The 19,480-nt window shown below is 45.1% G+C and overlaps 1 protein-coding gene across 2 annotated transcripts in view; it reads left to right on the top strand.

Annotated features, from left to right (window-relative positions):
• The window catches only part of ZNHIT6 (zinc finger HIT-type containing 6), a 225,385-nt gene that overhangs the window by 92,686 nt on the left and 113,219 nt on the right, over window positions 1-19,480 (top strand). The gene's annotated exons all lie outside the window — the stretch shown is intronic.

Below are 19,480 nucleotides of genomic sequence, written 5' to 3' on the forward strand. Positions count from 1 at the left end.
AATGGGCACCCGGGATTTCCATTTGTGGGTTTTCAAGTGATGGCTGATGTATGAAAGTTATATACCAATACTTTTGTCAGATTATATAGGTTGCTGAGATATATATTGTATGTAGGTTGCCCAAAAACAGCAATCTACAGAGCCAGCAACTGAGCTGCGCCTTACAGTGATTTTGTTTGTACACTTATCATCAACACTTCATAATGAAAAATCAAATGAATAAAAATGGGTCTGAAGGAAAGCTGTAGATTTTTCAAATGTGCCCAAAAATCTGTTTCGCTATAGGGTTTTTTTTGTACCACTTAGAATTACCCACAATGTGGAGGATTCTGAGGACTTTTTTTTAATCAAAATTTGATTTTAATGCATAGTGATGTACAATCGAAAGCTAACATTATAGACAATTCAATAAACAATAACATGTCCTTGTAGGAAAGTGCCCCTTTTTTGTCGTGGTCGCCCCCACTTTTTGTCACTGATACTGATGTTTTTCGACTGATGTGCGCTCGGTCCCTGCTAACCAGGCCCTAGTGCTAGTGCTCTTTCCCTAAAAACAAGGCAAAATGATCTAATCGTGTTATAATTGGTACTCACTTTAGCGCCACTGTAAGTCCCTATTAAATGGTACCCCTGGTACCTAAGCCATGGGTGCTGAAGCTGACCCCTAAGGACTGCTGCATGTATTATGCCAGCCTAAGGAACCCCCATACAAATTGCATGCTGACTTCCATTGCAGGCTGCATGACATGGTGCAAATCATGTGTGACAGCACGCCATGGCATACTCACTGTGTGCCATGCCAAAGTCACTGAATATAATATATGTAAGTCACTCCTACAGCATGCCTTATAGCCCTAAGTCAGGATGCCTTACATTACAAGAGAGGATATAACTGCATGAGCAGATATCCCCCTGTGCGGCCTAGTTCAGTTACTTGATGGTACAAGTGAACAGGGAAGCTATCTTAAATATAAGTACTGGGCACGGGTAATTAAGAGTTCCCAAGATACTTAGTGGTGTTACTGAAACTTATAGAGTTTGGTATCAAACACCTTGTCCTAATAAATCTGTACTGTTGCCAGTGCTAGATTTATTATGACATGCACCCAGAGGGCACCCTAGAGGTGCCCATGGAAAAGCCTACCACTATCTAGTGTGCTGGCTGACTGGTATCTTCCAGCCTGCCACCACAGATGAGTTTCTGACCCCCTGCAGGTCTCAAAGGTCAGGAGCAATGCCTGTTCCGGAGGAAGGTGTTCACACCTCCTCCAGCAGGAGGCTAGTGATTTAGCATATCAAGGCCAGGGGCTTCAAAGATCCTGCCACCTTTGATTTGCGACCCTGGCTTCCCCCAGACCTGGGAGGTGCAACCCCGTGCTCTGAGGCCCATTTGGCACCAGAACAGGTAAGAAATTAGCTATGCAGTAGGCGTGTTGCACCACAAGGCTACCACTTTAAGGTGGGCTACCGAATGTGTTCCATGTGAGAAGGGTTCCACCATCTTGTTTTTGGTGGAATTGGGAACTCTGGGACAGAGTTATGCGCACTCCCTACAGGAAGGGGTCATATAGAGGGTGTAGTGACCCCAGGGGTAAGAAGCCTGTGGGCTCCTAACCTTCTCACCCCTAAATTCACAATTTCGGTGGCCGCCTGACACCAGGAACTCTGTTATGTCTGCCTAAAGAAGAAAAACAAAGACGAGCCCGAAGACATGAGAACTGTGGACCTGCATCTACTTTGGCAGAAAATCCTGCCTGACTGCTGCTCTCCTGACAACCACTGACACCGATTCCTCCAGAAGCAGAACAGCCTCCCCAGACCCTTGGTGGTGTGCTCATCACTTCCTCGACCCAGCAGCATCCCCCTTGGAGTGGAGAAGACACTTCCCTGCACCAGCAGGCACCGCCTGCAACTGCCAGGTGCAGCATTCTGTCAATCCTCGGGCCAACTGACGGAGTAGCACCCTAGCAAATGGTGTTTGTGCTCCAGGAGGTCAAATCCGACTCGCTGCCACGATTGGAGATTCCAGGACACTGAGGAGCTGCCCTACACCAGTACCCTAGTACCATAGCTAGTTGCAAACATCAAGGCTTGTTTGTGTTCAGTCGGAACACCACTACCGCCAAAACTTACCTCCATGTCGAGGGACATCGAGAGGCCAACCCCACTCAGAGAGTGGCACTGTTGTGTTTCTTTTCCATCTCCTACAGGTACATTGAGACCGTGAGGACCTCTAAATCACTGAACTATCATACAAAACGCCTCTGCACCAGAGCTCCTCAGCCCGGGCGTGTAGGAAAGTAGGATCTGCCTTTATGCTTGCCCCCACTTTTTGCCTAGTACTAAGCTGTTATTGACTTGGCTGACTGAGACCCTGATAATCAGGACCCCTGTCTATCTGCTTTCTCACTTAAATTGTTATGTTCGGTACTTGGGTACATCCTAGATTGGATACTGGAGTAGCCTGATCAGTCCCTAGTATATGGTACTAAGGTACCCAGGGCATAGGTTCCCCAGAGGTCCCCCATGGGCTGAAGCATGCTTTATGCCACCCATTGGAGACCATACAAAATGGAACTACTGACTTGCCATTGCAGCCTGTGTAAGCTGGTGCTAGCACCACTTCTAAAGATATAGGTTTCCTATACCTTGGGTCACCGTACTTAAAGCCTATAAGTCACACTTATAGCATGCCTTATTAATCCTGAAGGAAGGGTGGTTGGTTCTAAGTGTGAGGGTGCCCCTGCATAAGCAGGACACCCCTACAGTCTAGAGAGTCCATTCTCCCAGGTTGTAAGTGAAGTAGCCATATACTATATAGAGGGGGTCCGCATAGTTACGCGATGACCATCTCGAAACTGGCTGCAATGAATCCTATCATGTTTGGTATCAAGCATGTTGGAATCATACCTTCCACCGTAAACGTTGTGGAAGGTATGATTCCAAGCACTGGAAGAGCCCTCCGCTCTCAGTGCTCCCGGTACCAGTCTTCTAGACCCGGACAGCACATAATGGTTGCTGCCGACCAGCGACACGATTCTGCCCTCCTGCTGCTGAAGCTCGAACAGGTGAAGCCAGAAGAATAGGCATCCTGTCACAGGGAGGTGTGGCCACTTTCCAGACAGGATTTAGTGTATTGGAGCCAGGTGGGTGCGCTTGCCAGCGCCACTCAGTCTGCATGAGGGACACATTTGGTGTTGCCATGCATAGTCCAGTTCAAACCAGCTCTGGGAGCCTTTGGCTCATGCTCTGACGTGAAACTGGTCAAAGAACATTGGAGTAACCACCCCCTGTCCAGACCCTCCCCTGAGAGGGTCCCCTGAATCGTCCCAACCCTTTCCTCAGGATACTTAAGGGCTTACCTGGGTGTAGGTCCCTATATTCGTCGTGGGATAAGATTCAGATCAGACCCCACTTCTTCCTCTACCGTCTGGGCACTCTGGACTTCGCTGGACTTCGTTTGGGCTCGACTTCATCTCCCTTCCAGTCTGCTGCATTGTCTGTGCACCCTACAGGAACCTTCCGAGGCCTGTGGGCATCAAAGACACCTGAAGAAATCTCCCTTGAAGTGAAGGAGTCAATTCCCTGCATTCGCAGGCACTGCAACTAAGTCAACCGGTCTGCTGATGCTAAGCTCCTCCGGACTCCGAAAGGTTCTGCAGCACAGGTGGTGGTTCTCCACAGCTCTCGAAGTCTGCCCTGCCCTCTCACCAAGTTTGAGACCAGTATCCCTCGTGGGGCCTGCAATGCACCGCGTCAACTTGCAGTTGAAAATGCTTGTTGGCTTCCTTCCAAGAAGATCTTCGGGCTCCAAGTAGCCCCAACCTCGAGCATCTCCAGTGACCAGAATCTTCAGCCACACTGCATCGTTTTGCACCGTGGCCTGCATCTTTTGGTGAGCTGCTTGAGGTCCTCTCGCAAAACCAGGGTCTCTGGCCCGTGGGTCCATTTGAGGGTCACCTTTGTTTCTTTTGGGATCCCCTGGTTGCTCAGGCCTGCCCTGACTTCCCTGCTTGTGGTGAGTTCCCTGGACCTTGTTGGTCCTGACATTGCACCTTCTTCGACTTATGCATTGGTTGCCTTTGCCGAGGCTTGTTGGTGCTCCCGCCGGACACTGACTCCTCAGCACTCGATATCCGACGTGGGACAGCTCGTTGACGGCTCCTGATCTTCTTCAGCGTCGCCTGGTCCTCACAGCTGCAGAGTCAAGGTCCTCGTCAACTCTCCTGCAACTCCCGACATTGGTGGGCATTCGTCTTCCAGATCTTCTGGTCACTCCTGAGTGACATAGACTCCGGCCCCTCTGTTTGCACGTACCTCTCAACTAGAATCCACCTTTGGATTCTACCGGACACTTTCTCCTTCTTCAGAAGCAGCATTTTCCTGAAGTCCTCCATTGGGTTCGACAGCGGTTTCCGACACCACTTCACACCTATGCACCTGGCTTCCCTGGTGTAGGTAACTTGGGTACTATGGTATCCACGGATGGGGTGGCTCTCCAACCTTCTGTCGTCTACGGGGTTTCTTCAGGGTCCACAGGGAAGGGTCCTTAATCCATAAAATTCTAACCGCGACTTACCCGTTGATTTGTACTGAGCAGGCGGTCATGCTCCCACACTGCACACGCTCTCTGTGGGGATCCTAGTTACTCGCCTTTGGTGGTTCCTTGGGTCCCCAGCACTTCTACGTCCTCTTGATGTTGTCTTGACCCGAGTCGTGGTTCTTATACCACTTTCTTAGTATATGATTTGGACCTCCCCTGGGACCCACTGTGTATTCTGTGCTATTTACTGTATTTCTATGCATTGTGTGCATTGTATTTTATCTCCATGTAGGAGATATCTAAATGTGTTAGAGAGTATTATATAATAAATACATGTTTTTATAAATACCTTGTGGTTCTTTTTCACTTAATCTGATTCTATACTATAAGATTGCATTCTGGTAAACCAAACTGCTTTACACTTCTGGACTAAGCCTCGAGGCTGCTCTCCACAGCTACCACGCAGAGAGCATTCTATGGTTGTCTAAGACCTCTTAAATCACCATAAGGGTTGTCTGGACTGGGGCAGGGTGCCCACTTACATTAGTGGACATCATATACCAGGATAGCTTCTCACAGGGCTCAAGTAAACCTATGGTGTTTCTGTGGTCCTGAGATCTTCAAGAGTCGATTTCCCCTTTGGGTTCTGCCGGACTGGTCCACCAGCTCCCTTTTCTTACAGATACTTTTCTCTATTTACTTTTGCATGTTTCGTTCGAGGCTACTACCGCTTAAAGCACCTCTGCACCCGGACACCCCAGAGCAGGTACACTTGAACTGTTGGTGCTTTCTTGAACCTTGGCCCCTACTTACCTTAAGTTCAGAAGAACTGCCCTGTAAGTCGTCTGTAAGTCTACCTATGGAGTGAATGTTTCCCCCATAGGATAACGTTACCGCTTTCGGGACGCATGCCTCAAATCTGATTCCGACAGTGGCTAAAATGACATAACATTTTTATTTTTGTAAATTGGTCAAGTTTTTTTCTTGTGTGTCTCATTTATTGACTGTGTCTGCAACAAATGCTTAACACTACTATCTGATAAGCCTAAACTGCCTCCCTCCCTCCACGCAGAAAGTAAAAGATCACCGCCCCCCTGCTCCCTGGTTCTCATCCAGCTTAAAAAAAGAGAAGAGCAAGTGTAAAGCGTTGGAGAGATGCTGGAGGAAGGATTATGCTCCTGAATCTAAATTTTTTTATAAACCATCGATCAGAATATATCACTTTTTTTTGTCCCGCCGCTCGGGCTGATTATGTAAGCTCTACTGTTGTCAATGCCCAAAAATGCCCTAAAGTTCTATTCAAAGTGATTAAGGAACTTTCCGGCGCAGCCAATCAAGCTCCACCACCAACTCTTTCTGAACCACAATGCGAAGATGTTGTGATCTTTATTAACAAAGTGGAGCAGATTTATTTAACACTAAATGCCTCTAAGACCTCCACTCTGTAGCAAAGTACGGCTTGCATGAACTCGTACAATGGATACCACTCGATACTACCTCCTTTAGTCACATTTTAAAAGGCATTAAATCAGGTTCCCCCGGGACCCGCTTCCCATTACCACACTGAAAAAAATGGAGCCGCCTAATTTGCAGCTGATCAGGGAGCTAATTAATGCCTCCCTTCGAGAAGCTGTGATTCCACCTGAGTGGAAGCATGCGGTGGTCCGCCCACTATTAAAGAAGGCTAATGCCAATCCAGACCAGATGTCCAACTTCCGCCCTATTTCCCTGCTCCCTGTTTTGTCCAAAATTCTGGAAAAACATGTAAATTCGCAATTGACTCACCACGTGGAAACTCACAAGCTTCTTCGTCTGTCACAATCAGGTTTCAGGGAAGGAAATTCCACAGAAACTACACTTCTGGGAGCTAGTGAAATGATGCATTGCCGTTTGGATGCTGGTGACACTGTAGCGCTCATATTGTTAGATCTGAGCGCCGCATTTGACACGGTATCCCATTCCGTGCTCTTGCAGACTTTACAAATCTGCTGGTGGGACTGGACCTGCCCTGAAATGGTTGGCGAACTTTTTGTTAGACCGTAAGTTTCAGATCTTCTCCTCAGAGGCAGCTTCTAAGATCCATGCCTCTCCTTGTGGAGTACTACAGGGCTCGATTCTTAGCCCCTTATTATTTAACATTTATGTTAAACCCTTGGCCGACATCGCCGAGGAGGTAGGACTGTCGGATTTTTTTCCTACGCTGATGACACCCAAATAGTCTTCTCCCTCTCTGCCAAAGAAGCTTCTAAGCCTTCGTCTCTTGAAGTGGGGCTTTGTAAAATCACTGGATGCAAGCCAATTCACTGAAGCTCAATGGGGAGAAGACTGAGGTGTTAATCTTAGGGAAGAACAAAGAGCTTTGGGGTCCCCAACACTGGCCCCCTGAATTGCGTGCTCTCCCCCTGCCTACCAAACAAGTCCACAATCTGGGTTTTATTATCGATGGCCACCTCTCGATGAGACCTCAAGCAACAAAGGTGGCTGCGACCTGCTTTGTCATCCTTAAAAGGCTTAGGGAAATCGTGTGGATGCTGCCGGACTCCACAAAAAGAACCGTAGTCCAGGCCTTGGTCACCTCTCGCCTGGACTACGGCAACATCCTCTTTTTAGGAGCAAACAAGGATGTTATTCGCAAATTACAAGTTGTGCAAAACGCTGCTGCTCGCCTGTTCTGCCAGATCCCTAAAACAACCTCCGCTTCGAGCTCTTTGTGCGAACTCAATTGGCTGAAAGTGGAAAACCGCATCAAATTCAAAACTCTGACTTATATGTTTAAGATCAAAACAGGCAAGGCCCCCCAATACTTGAATTCCATTGTTACACCTTATGTCCCCTCTCGTCCTCTCCGTTCAGCCAACCATGCAAAATTCTCGGTCCCGAGGCACCGACTGGCCAGGATGTGCGGCCGATCTTTCTCCTACTTGGGCCCCACTCTGTGGAATTCCCTTCCTCTGTTATTAAGGAATGAGACCAGCCTTGTTCATTTTCGCAGAACTTAGAAAACCTGGCTATTCAATCAATAGGTCTTATTACCTCTCCTTTGGTACCTTCAGGCAGCGCCAGGAAACCCTTGGGTAGCTGTGCGCCTTAATAATAATGATAATAATAATAATAAACGGCTGACACACACTGCCACAAAAGAGAGCATTTGGGATTAATAACTTATGCCCTTTAAGCCAGTAAGGATCGTCTGAGCTTCGTACATAGTGTACCTCATTTTGGTACACTACATAAAAAGCCAGCATTCTACAGTCCTACTATCCTCCTTATGCACAATTATTGCATTAAAAACAGTACCTCACATGTATGGCTGGCCCTGTTGTATAGGACAACAAAGGCTTAAAATGCAACCACGTGAATAGATGAAATTATGCTTAGAAAAGGGAGACCTATCTCTATCCCCTCCCCTTCTGTTTCTCTTTATTATTTATTCTTTTCTTTGCGACATACGTTTAGTATTTTATTATACAATACTGTACTGAACTCAATGTATTCCAGCCTATGGTTACTTCATCCTATTGTAAAATGTTTTCAATATTTAACTTATTTCGTTTATATTCCAATAAAGTTTATTTTAAACTTAAAGGAAAGGGAGACCTTTCGAGTGGCTTTTGCCTGTCTTATTTGGCCCTGGGTTGGCCATCCGCCAAAGATACCTACCATCTGTCAGACACTTTTGAAAAGTAGAGAACGGGTGGAGTCCAGGGTAGTATGTTGTTTGCATAAATCTCACCCAGAATGCCCTGCAAACATATTAAGCTATATTCCAAAAAACATTACCGCAAATTTCTGTTCAAGAAAGTTCCTATAATTGAGGGTATGGCAACTGAACTAGCACCTTCTGTTCCCACACTTCTCCCCTTACAAACAGTACCCCATACAAGTGTGGGTGGGACTATCGCTTGAGACAGGAAAGGCCCAAAAATTGCTTCAATAGTACTTTGCAAAAGGCATAATTTGCAATGTGGTTAACTGGTGCATGTGGCTTAAGGTCAACCAGCAGTCAGCGACACCTACAGACCCCAAGTATTTCTATAAAACAGACACGGGGGAGTCCAGACTGATGTGTCTTACCTTGAATCCCAATACATATTTTACGCTGCTTCACAAAACTGCATTTTCTCAGTTTCTCTGAGAGGGAAAGCTCAGTAGAACGCTCTTAAAAGCAGCTTTAAATGTATGATGTGGGTAACTGGGGTGCTATGGCCCCGTAGTGTGCTATCACCCAGGGGAAACTACCAACCCCAGACATTTCTGAAATCTAGACGCCAGGGAATGTCCAAGTTGGGGAAGCATTCATGGTGGGTCCCTTTGCTTTTGCTTACCCAGCATGCCATGCATTTGAAAGGTTTCAGAAAAATGACATCATTTCCTATAAGGGAGCGCTCCAAAATATGCAGAAAAGTCCGACAACTTAGCATTACCACAGTTTTTCAAATAGCACCAGTGCCCCTCTTTTTGTGTGTATGGGCCTTATCAGCTGTGACAGGAAAAGATGAAAAACTCAACTTTGTAAATGTCATCAAAGCTGTTTGGAATCTGAATAACATTTTGAATGTGGGTATCTGTGGTATTTGGGACAGGGTTCATCCACTTGGTTTTGACATCCACCCATGGAAACTGAGAAGTATTTAATTTTACGCTTAGTTTTGAGGTTTGCAGGGCATTCCCAGTTGGAAAATATGCACACTACCCTGGAATCCCATGGGTTTCATTTTCATAAGTGATGGGTTTGTTGGGGACCTCTGTTTACAGAATAACCCTTGCTCATATAATGTAGCAATCAACCCATGTGCAGTCCAAATTGACTTTATATAGTGCCCTTTTTTTTAGCTTTTTACTGTATTGTATGATAGGCCTGCCCACACATGAGATAGTATTTCTATCAGTGTGACAGTGCTGGATGGTAGAGTTGTGCTACTGGCAGTGAAATCCAGTGTTCATGACTGCGTAAATGTGACCTGCTTTTATCAATAAATGTTGAGTTTGACCTCATGGGCAAATATAGCATTCTGGGTAAAGGTATCTATGTAAGTAACACCTTCTTGTATTGACCCAGGCCTCTGCTCCTCATAAATGTGTAGGGTTGCTAGATGTGCCCGTGTGCTGTGCCAACCAGAAGACCAACACTGTAGATATGCCTCTTTTCAAATCTCGCTGACAAGCTGGGAATTCAAACCCCTCTGTGCATGGATTCAGTCTTCAGTATTCTTCGCCACTGTGGTCTGATCACCCTCTCATGTGGTCTTATTTTCAGTTATGTGGGATAGCTATACTGGTTGTCACAAATGGAGCAGACACTAAACCACAGTACACAAGTCCTGTGAATCCTTCACTTATGGACAACGTATGTCTCTTGTGCTTAGTGGGGCTCACTTGCCCTAGTTGGGTGGTTGCACCCCCTACTTGCTCCCCAAGGGGAGTGGGTGGAGACCTGAGAGAAGCATGCATTATGGCAGGAACCTCTGCTGTCCACACAGTTTTATTGCATGGCCAAAAAGGGTCAGTGGTATCCAGGGTCATGTAGAGTCCCCTAAGTTTGCGGTGGGTGGATAATATCCCTGTCTGCTTTCCCTTTATAACAATGCCCAAAAAATAAACAAGCCGTGGGACTGCAGCAGAAATGTGAATCCTATGCAGAAATCCTAGCATCATTGGTGCCCATCCCGAAAAGATGTTTTCTCGGAATTGTTATCCTCCTACTGCCCCTGAACATGAATCCTTTCGTAAGTAGTATCACAGGAAGGCGGTGCAAAGTGGGGTGGAGGGGATTACCCCTAGTATCTGCTAACATCAGAGACTTGAATTTCTCCCTGACCACCAAAGGTCATTTTTTTGTCCGGAGGCAGAAAAATAAACAGAGTGGAGAACCTAAATTCCTCGCACAAGATGTGCCCTGCTGTGGCCTATACCTACCATCAGCATTACACCTACCTAGGTGGACCAGATCAGGAGTGTTACCCTGATCTGTGAGGGCGCCTGAGGAGGGAGGAGGATTGCTTGCTTTGTACAGTCCTGGAGGTAGACCAGAGTGACCCAGTTATTGCGTTGCCACCCCATTTCATTTCTGTTTGATACAGGGGCTACCCATTTGTGAAAGTTGCAAACCTACCCCTCTTGGGGAGAGAAGTTCAAGTTGTAGGGATCAGCAATAAACAAATTGTGAATCAAGTTATAGCAGATGATCTAGTTAAAATAGGGCATTGAAAGAATAAGCTTCAGTTTATAAATGTGATTCAAGTCCTGTGAATTTACTCAAAAGGGACCTTCTTTTTAAAATGAATTGCATGATATATTGCACACTGGATGGAGCAGCAATTGAAATGCAATATGAGGATTTTGTTTATAAAATTAACTTAGAAGACACAAAAGTTGAGTTGTACCTAGTTTTGCCAAAAGATGACCTGCCTCTGGATTTAATACATGCTGTCAATTAAGAGGTATGAGATTATACTGGCAAAGGTATTAAACTGATTAAAAAAAGCAGAACCAGTAGAATATAAAGGTTAAGCCAGATGCAATATTTCCTAGAACTAGACAGTACAGAATTCCAAAAGAGCCTGAGGAAAGAATGAAAGCAGTAATCAGAAAAATGATTGAACAGGGAATTCTCTCAGAAGTGGTTGTTAGTTATTGCAGTTTTCCAGTGATGGAAATTAAAAATCCGAATGGCAAATTGAGGGTTGTGTAAGATCAAATAATAATTGTTGAACCTTGTCTGGTGGTGCCGAATCCAGTGGCAATATTATTTCAAATTCCATCAGAAGGAGAATGGTATGCAGTCATTGACCTATGCTAAGCGTTCTTCTCAATTCCATTACATTAGAATTCATGGTTCTCTGTGCATTTAAAGTTTTGAATAAAGCTCTCATGCTTTGTAGAATCCTACAAGAGGTATCCTGAGAGTTTTTCACTTCTCTCCCAAATACTAAAGATAGACCAAGAAAGTCTAAAATTGCCATGTAACTCTGTTCTAGTTCAATATATAGGTGCCTTGTTAAATAGCATATCAGCTGAAAGAGCACTGTAAACTGGATACCATTGCCCTGTTAAAAAACCCAGCTGAGAATGGGCATAAAGTGTCTCCGACTAAAATACAGTATTGTGAAAAAGAAGTCATTTATCTCAGGCTCGATATTGAAAAGGGTGTGAGGAAAGTCTCTAAAGAACTTGTTTCTGCAATTCTGAAATTGAGCCCGCCAACCATCTAGAGGGAGGCTCAGCTATGTCTTGGAATTGTTGTATACTGTTGTGAGTGGTTTCCAAACTTTTCCTTGATTGCAAAACCTTTAGAATGGTTGACATGTATTGATATGCAGGATCCAGTACCATTTGATGATGAGTGTCCTGATACATTTAAGGAATTGAAAGAAAATATGTGTTGTGCACCTACACTCGGGATGCCTGATTACAATATGATGTTTTGTGCTATTTTGACATGGAAAGATGGATGTGGACTTCCAATTCTCACCCAGAAACATGGAGTACTTAAGAGCCCAATGGCATATCTTTCAGCTGTTTTGAGTCCAGTAGCTATACGTTTTCCAGGTTTTTGAAATCAGTTGCAGCACTTTGGCAATTGAGTAAAGTGAAGGAATTGTGATGGGTCATACTTTTTTAATTGTCTATGTCCCTTGTTTAGTCGAGATCTTTTTGACAAGGACAAGAACACAGCACAAAATGAATAGTAGATTGATGCATTATGATCAAACTATTTTTGTAGCAGAGAACATACCCATTCAAAGATGTAATAGCCTAAATCCAGCAACACTGCTACCAGTTTCAGACAAGGTTTGTGAAGACAGGAAAGATATTGAATTGTAGAACAACCGCATAGAGGTGACCGAATTATGAACAAAACCAAGACAAGACATAAAGGAAGTTTCATTGGAACTGGCAGAGTGTATGACATTATGGGTAAATATGGCATTATGACATTATTTCTTGTTGGTTATTGTTTAAGAGACCAATATGGAGGTTTGAAAGCTGCTTATGCAGTATGCTCTATCACAGAGACACTTACTTGAAGCTTCCTCCTTACCAATTATGAGAAAAGTGTAAGTGCCAGAATTGATTGCCCTAATGAGAGCATTCTGTTTGTCAGAACATTTGAGTGTGACAATTTATACAGATGGCCAGTATGGTTTGATGTTGTTCATGATCATGGTCAGATGTGGTCACAAAGGAGATTTATGGCATTGAAAGGAGCTCCAATAAAAAATAGTATGTATATTTTTGATTTTTTTGGGATGAGATTCAGAAGCCAAAAGAAATGGCCGTGGTCAAGTGCAAAGTCCATAAGGTTGGGAAGGACATGGCCACCTTTGGAAATCAATAAGCAGACCAGATGGCCAGATATTGGGCCCTGCAAGAAAAGTCTGTTGTTCAAATAAATAAAAATGGTGATTTAGCAAATTATACTCTACAGCCGTGGTACTCCTAGTACGACCCGCGGGCCACCAGCGGCCCGGCAGCCCGGCAGCCCTTCATTGGCGGCCTTTGAACCCTGGCTTGCAGTTTCTACGTTTCAAGTGAGGCCGGCAGTAAACACAGAAGATGACCGCAGGAGGATACGTATTCACTACATATGCTCCTGCAGCCATCTTCTGTGTTTACTGCCGGCCTCTGTGACGTCAACACGGCACCTTCGGAAAGCTTCCCAAAAGGTCCTTTAAAAGTCAGCTGTAAGCGCTTTCACAGCTGACTTTCAAAGGGCCTTTTGGGAAGCTTCCTGTTTTGTGTCCTCTTCTCCCGCAGCAGCTTCATCTTTGAATTACTATCCCTGAAGTAGATGTAAGCAGATTCAGAATTTGTACAATTGCACCTGGAGAGGGAGACAGACACAGAGACAGAGAGGGACAGACGGACAGAAAGAGAGAGAGAGACAGACCGTGAGAGACAGACCAACAGAGAGAGACAGACCAACAGAGAGAGACAGACCAACAGAGAGAGACAGACCAACAGAGAGAGAGAGACAGAGAGAGACAGAGAGAGACAGAGAGAGAGACAGAGACAGACAGAGACAGACAGAGACAGACAGAGACAGACAGAGACAGACAGAGACAGACAGAGACAGACACAGACAGACACAGACAGAGACAGAGACAGAGACAGACAGACACAGACAGAGACAGAGACAGACAGACAGACACAGACAGAGACAGAGACAGACAGACACAGACAGACAGACAGACAGAGACAGACAGACACAGACAGAGACAGACAGACACAGACAGACAGACACAGACAGAGACAGACAGACACAGACAGACAGACACAGACAGAGACAGACAGACACAGACAGACAGAGACAGACAGACACAGACAGACAGAGACAGACAGACACAGACAGACACAGACAGACACAGACAGACACAGACAGACAGACAGACACAGACAGACACAGACAGACCGAGAGAGAAAGACAGACCGAGACAAATAGAGAGAGAGACAGAAATAGATAGAGACAGAAATAGATAGAGATAGAGACAGAGACAGCGATAGAGACCTTGAGATACCGAGAGAGACAGAGAGAGATAGATAGATAGATAGATAGATAGATAGATAGATAGATAGATAGATAGATAGATAGATAGATAGATGTGTGTATGCCGGGTCTGGTGCCTCAGTCGACTAATGCTTCCGCTGCAGGCGCCTGTGTTCGACCTCATGGTCACAGTTATTTAGTTTAATAAAGCCCCACCCCCCACTGACCCCGCCCCCACCGGTGCAGCCCTCACCCACAAACCAGACTGTAAATTTGTCCTTAGAGAAAGTTTGTGAGTACCCATGCTCTACAGAGTTCAAATAAGGAAAATGTTTCTTTATGGATTTTCTACAGATGTCTGAGTGAACTAAGAGACTTGCAGGAGGATGCTCCTGGAAATGAGAACAGAAAATGAGAAACGTTAGGCTATAAAACGAATTACCATGATTTGTGTGTAAATTCAGAACAGAATATGTCCTGCCAGACTCCGTGTTACAGCCCATGTGTAAACATTTTCAAATCAGACTCGGGCGGGAACAGATAGTCTGGTTAACATTTTTCTGGAATATTGGGACATTGCAGAATTTCGACATATTGCTGAAGATGTGTGTAGTCGTTGTTTAACTTGTCACTGAAATAATCAGGGCAAGTAAAACTTACAGTAATAAATCACATTGGCAAATCAGAATGCCCATTTACTAGATTGCAGGTAGGCTTTATTGAGATGCCATAATGTCATGGCGTGACGTGTGTCTTGATAATAGTGTTCCTGTTCTCGAAATGGGTGAAAGCATTTTACACAAGAAGAGCAGATAACCTTACAGTTGCCGAATTGTTGTTGAGGGAGTTGATTCCAAGATTCGGACTTCCAACTTCAATTGAGGCTGACTGGGGTGCACAGTTTAAGAATGAAGTGTTTTCAATTAATCTGCACAGCTTTTGAGATCAAGCAGAGATTTCATTGTAGTTATCAACCATAATCCTCCAGTTTAGTGAAACGTACCAATGGCTCACTCAATAATAAACAGGCAAAGGTCTATACCTCAATTGGTCTGAAGTGGTTTGATGCTTTTCCTCTTGTTTTGATGAATATGAGAAGTACTTCAGACAGGAAGAGAGGCTTAACTCTCATTGTAGTTATCAACCACAATCCTCAGGTTTAGTGAAATGTACCAGTGGCTCAATCAAGAATAATTGGGCAAAGCTCTGTGCCTCAACCTGTCTGAACTGGCCGGATGCTTTTACTCTCTCTTTGATGAATATGAGAAGTACTTTAGACACGAAAACAGACTTAACTCCCCATGATATCCTGACGGACAGGGCAATGAGACTTTCAGTTGTATCTTCTGCAGTGCTAGACTCTAACTGATGACATTGTTCTGGATTACTGCAAAGTGCTGGATGATCTATTGAAATCTGTCTCTCATCAGGTTAACGTGTCAACTGAAGACTGCAAGGATATGCCCTGACATGATCTAAATGCGGGGGATTGGGTGGTTATCCGAAAGCACATTCGTAAATGCTGTCTTGACAAAAGATGGAAAGGCTCTTTCCAGATCATATTGACAACAAATAGAGCTGTCGAATGTGCAGGCATGCTTCAATTGATCCACACTCCTTATTCGAAGAGAGGTAAAGTAGCTGAAGCAGTGGATGAGATGAATGAACAAAGTGCGCAGTCTGCTGATCAAGCTAAAAGCTAAATCCAGGTTTGCAGTTTGAATCCACCCGGGGGGGGGGGGGGGGGGGGGGGGCTGGTTTGAAGATTTTGTGGAACTGGTGAAGATAAAGTGAAAAGATATGAGCAAATATTTCAGGCGAGCGAAAGTTCAGATTAAAAACCTGAAATTCCTGAAGTCAGCTAACAGATTGATCAGAGCTAAGAGCTACTGCCGTGCAAAAATAGTAAAGCATGAGTGGCAGAAATAAGTAGTAGTCTCTTATTAAAGCAGTGACCAGCTGCAGTTGAAAATAAAAGTGAAAACGACCTCTTTCAAAAGAAAAGGATTCGCTGTGTGAAACAAAAGGCAGAGACAAATTTGATCAAAGTGCAAACTCTGGTTCAAGTCAGAGCTCAGGATCGAAAAAACTACAGTAGAAAACAAGCATTGGTAAAGGCATTAGGTTTCGCCTATGTGATTATTAACCCCTTCAGTGCCCCGCCCTTTCCCCGCCCTGTGCCGGCCCTTTCATTAGCGGGCGGGGTTCATGACGAGATAGTCTCGTCATGGGCACAGCGCAACCGCGCTCCATGACGAGACCATCTCGTCATGGGCACTGAAGGAGTTAATAAGCTGTTTCTGCAGGCGAAACCAAAATAACACAGATATCCGACTTGATACCAGAGTTGACTACTGGTTCTCACTTAAACATCTACAGCAACATAAAACATAACATTGTGCATTGTGCAATGTGTGTGTCAGAGTTTAAGCATGCATTGACCTCATATTTAACTGGGATGCAGAAACAACATTATTTCATCTATATAGAACATGGGTATGCAGTTCAACAGATGGTCATTTGCATGTTTCAAAAAAATCCGGGACCTAGCAGGTGAAATCGGCTCTCCTGAAAGCCACAGTAAACCAGCATTGGCAAAGGAAATGGGTCTTGCCTTTGCCAGCTAATGCATTGTGTAGTTTTTTAAAATATTTATTGTAAAGACGTGCCACAAAAATGCATGAAAAAAGAAAACATGCAGCCTAAATGTAGGAATATGCTTGCATTTAAAAATTTTAACAAAAAGAACAGGTACAGAAACTCATTTAGGGGCATATTTATTAGAGGATTTGCATTGCACTTGCACCACGCAATATGATGCAATTGCGACACAAGCACAAAATGCAATTTATTAAGCCAGCAAGGCCACCTTGCGTGGCCCTGAGTGGCTTTCTTAAATTTGGAGTAAGGCAACACAGTGCAAATCGCTGCGTTGCATTACTCTGTCCTGAGAAGGGGTTCCATGGGTGTTTTGGCAGTGTTCCCAGACAACTCCCATGGATTTTGCCTCATTCACAGATTTACCAAAAGTGGTAGACTTTGAATGCGCCCAAAAGATACGTCTTCTCAGAGAAGGCTTAACAAGGAGAAATATCTTTATTTATCCTCATTACTTCCTCTTTTACAAGTGCTATCATTGAGTGTGCTTATGGTTTGCTCCTGGTACACCTACAAAAAAATATTATCAAGCAATATGTATTTTTTAAACATTAACACTTCATTTTATTTTTTTACTTTATACTCTTATGATGTGTGCTAACAGTATGTAAAGTCATGAAACTTTAATTAAGCTATGTACGTCCTCATTATTCCGCTGCTGCGGCTGACATTTTCTGTCACTGTGCCAAGCTGCACATTCAATGCTTTCCTTACAGTCCCACCCATTTTACAAAAGGCTAACTTAAATCAGCTGTTCAGGAGTTTTTCTTCTGACAGGACTCTCAAGTGCACAGTGTTAAAGAATATTCTATCCCTCATTAGGAAACTATCAGCTATTAGTAAGTTTTGTAAACGTCATAAGCAAAACGTATGTGTTGCATCACATGATAATTTCTTTATTAAAGAGAAGCTACTGAAAGGGGAAAACTGCTTTTGGGAAATTTGGCCTGTAGTTAAGGAACATGCTAAAAATTATAAATTGTGGCTTGCAAAGATTTTGAATTTTCCTCTGAGAAAGAGGGAAATTTGTTAGGAGGGATGCTGATGTGGAAAAAATGGATGCTGAAAGTAGCAGGCAATAGATCAAATGAGATTGTATGGCCTTTTATAAAATACACTGCTTATGCATTTTCATACAGTGAGGAGCATTCTTTAAGTCACACTGGCAGGGTGGGTTGAAAGTGCAAATACAGGATAAGTAGTGTTCAAAAATGGCAGATGCTGCTTGAAAAACATTTTAGCAGCTTCATTGTTCTAAAAAGCACAAAAAAGCATCAGCTCAACGAACCGTAATAGAGAAGCACGGAGCTTGCATGCCACTCGTGTATAAAGATGAATGTATATAAGTAAACTAAACAGAGGTGCAGCAAAACAAGATGACAAACACCGCTTTAGAATAGGCTATTGCATCTTCTTGCAGTCTCACGATTGGTAAGAATAAAGTAAAACAATTTTAAAGGCTGCTCTGTTTGTCTGGGACAGTCAACTGACACTGCAGCCCCACCCTCTGGCCCTCTCAAAACACACACACACAAAGGGCAGGAGAAAAGTTCAGTGATGTTTACTTCCTCCATCCCATGGGCCCAGCCCCCGGACGGCAGCAAAATGTACCTATGTTGGGAGATGGGGCTGCTTAGGCGAGGGTTAAAAGATGAGTCATCCTCGTGGTGCCACTGTACACGAGAGCGTGAGCTAGTGCACCAGGCGGCACTAAGGGGAAAAAAAGCTGCCGTCTCATTGACTGCCTGGACATGAAAGTGACCCGGCAAGTAAACATTAAGAGAGGGGTGCATCAGGGGTGCATACTAGCACGCTTCTTTTTTAACTTGTATGTTAACTCTCTAGAGAAGGCCCTTTTAGCCACAAAAGCAGATTGTCCTCAGGTAGGCAAGCTCAGTCTGCCAGTCCTACTATATGCAGACGAGGACAGCGAGGGACCTACAACTTTTATTGAGTTCTTTTACTCATTTTATGGAGGACCTGGACCTGAAGGTCAATCACTCAAAATCATTTATTATGCAGGTGGGACCTCGAACAGCAAAGCAGTTTACCTTTAAGTTAGGATCCGCACCAATACTCCTATTTGGAGGATCTGATAGAGACTACTAGCCGCAGATTCCTTAACATAGAATTATCCCCAGGCGTGAGACTGGACCCGGAAAACTTTCTTTGCCCCAGCATCTCTGCGCACCTATTCCACGGACTGCAACGCTTGCCAGCATCTGAAGCCTAAGTCCCGGCGGGAGCGCCGGATGAAGCTCCTTTCAGCCCGGTTGTCCAGATCGGTGTCATCTCCGCGTCCGTCCCCCGCGGAAGGGTCCAAGAATCGCCACTTTTGATTCCGACATCGCCCGTCACGCGTTGCTCGCCAGTCGGTAAGTCTTACAGCTTGTCCCTGAGGCCTGGACCCCGCTCTGCAGAGGGCGCGGGTTCTCCGTGGGACATGCGGCCTCATTCGTCGCCACCCTACCCGCCGTTTCCTGGCGTCGGGGCGACCAGGGCCCAAATGGAGGCCTATGCTGCGGGTCTGCAGGCTTCCTTGGCCCCTCCTCCTCCTCATCTTCCTGGGACGTCCACAGATTCCTTGCCACGTGCGGGGACTTCCACGGCATCACCGGCGGCTCCGGCGCCGACGGGTTTGGCTTCAGGTGTTGGAGGTGTGGTGTCGTCGGGGTGCGGCCTTATGGGGTTCCCCTCTTTGGCTCACGGTGCCTCTGCCTTGCCGCAAACCCCTGAGGGGGTCCCGGTGGTGTCTCAGGAGGTCGCTGGGACTCTGGGCTCGTCCTGGGCAG

The sequence above is a fragment of the Triturus cristatus genome, chromosome 4_2, assembly GCF_964204655.1.
Source record: "Triturus cristatus chromosome 4_2, aTriCri1.1, whole genome shotgun sequence".
In the NCBI taxonomy this organism is placed as follows: Eukaryota; Metazoa; Chordata; class Amphibia; order Caudata; family Salamandridae; genus Triturus; species Triturus cristatus.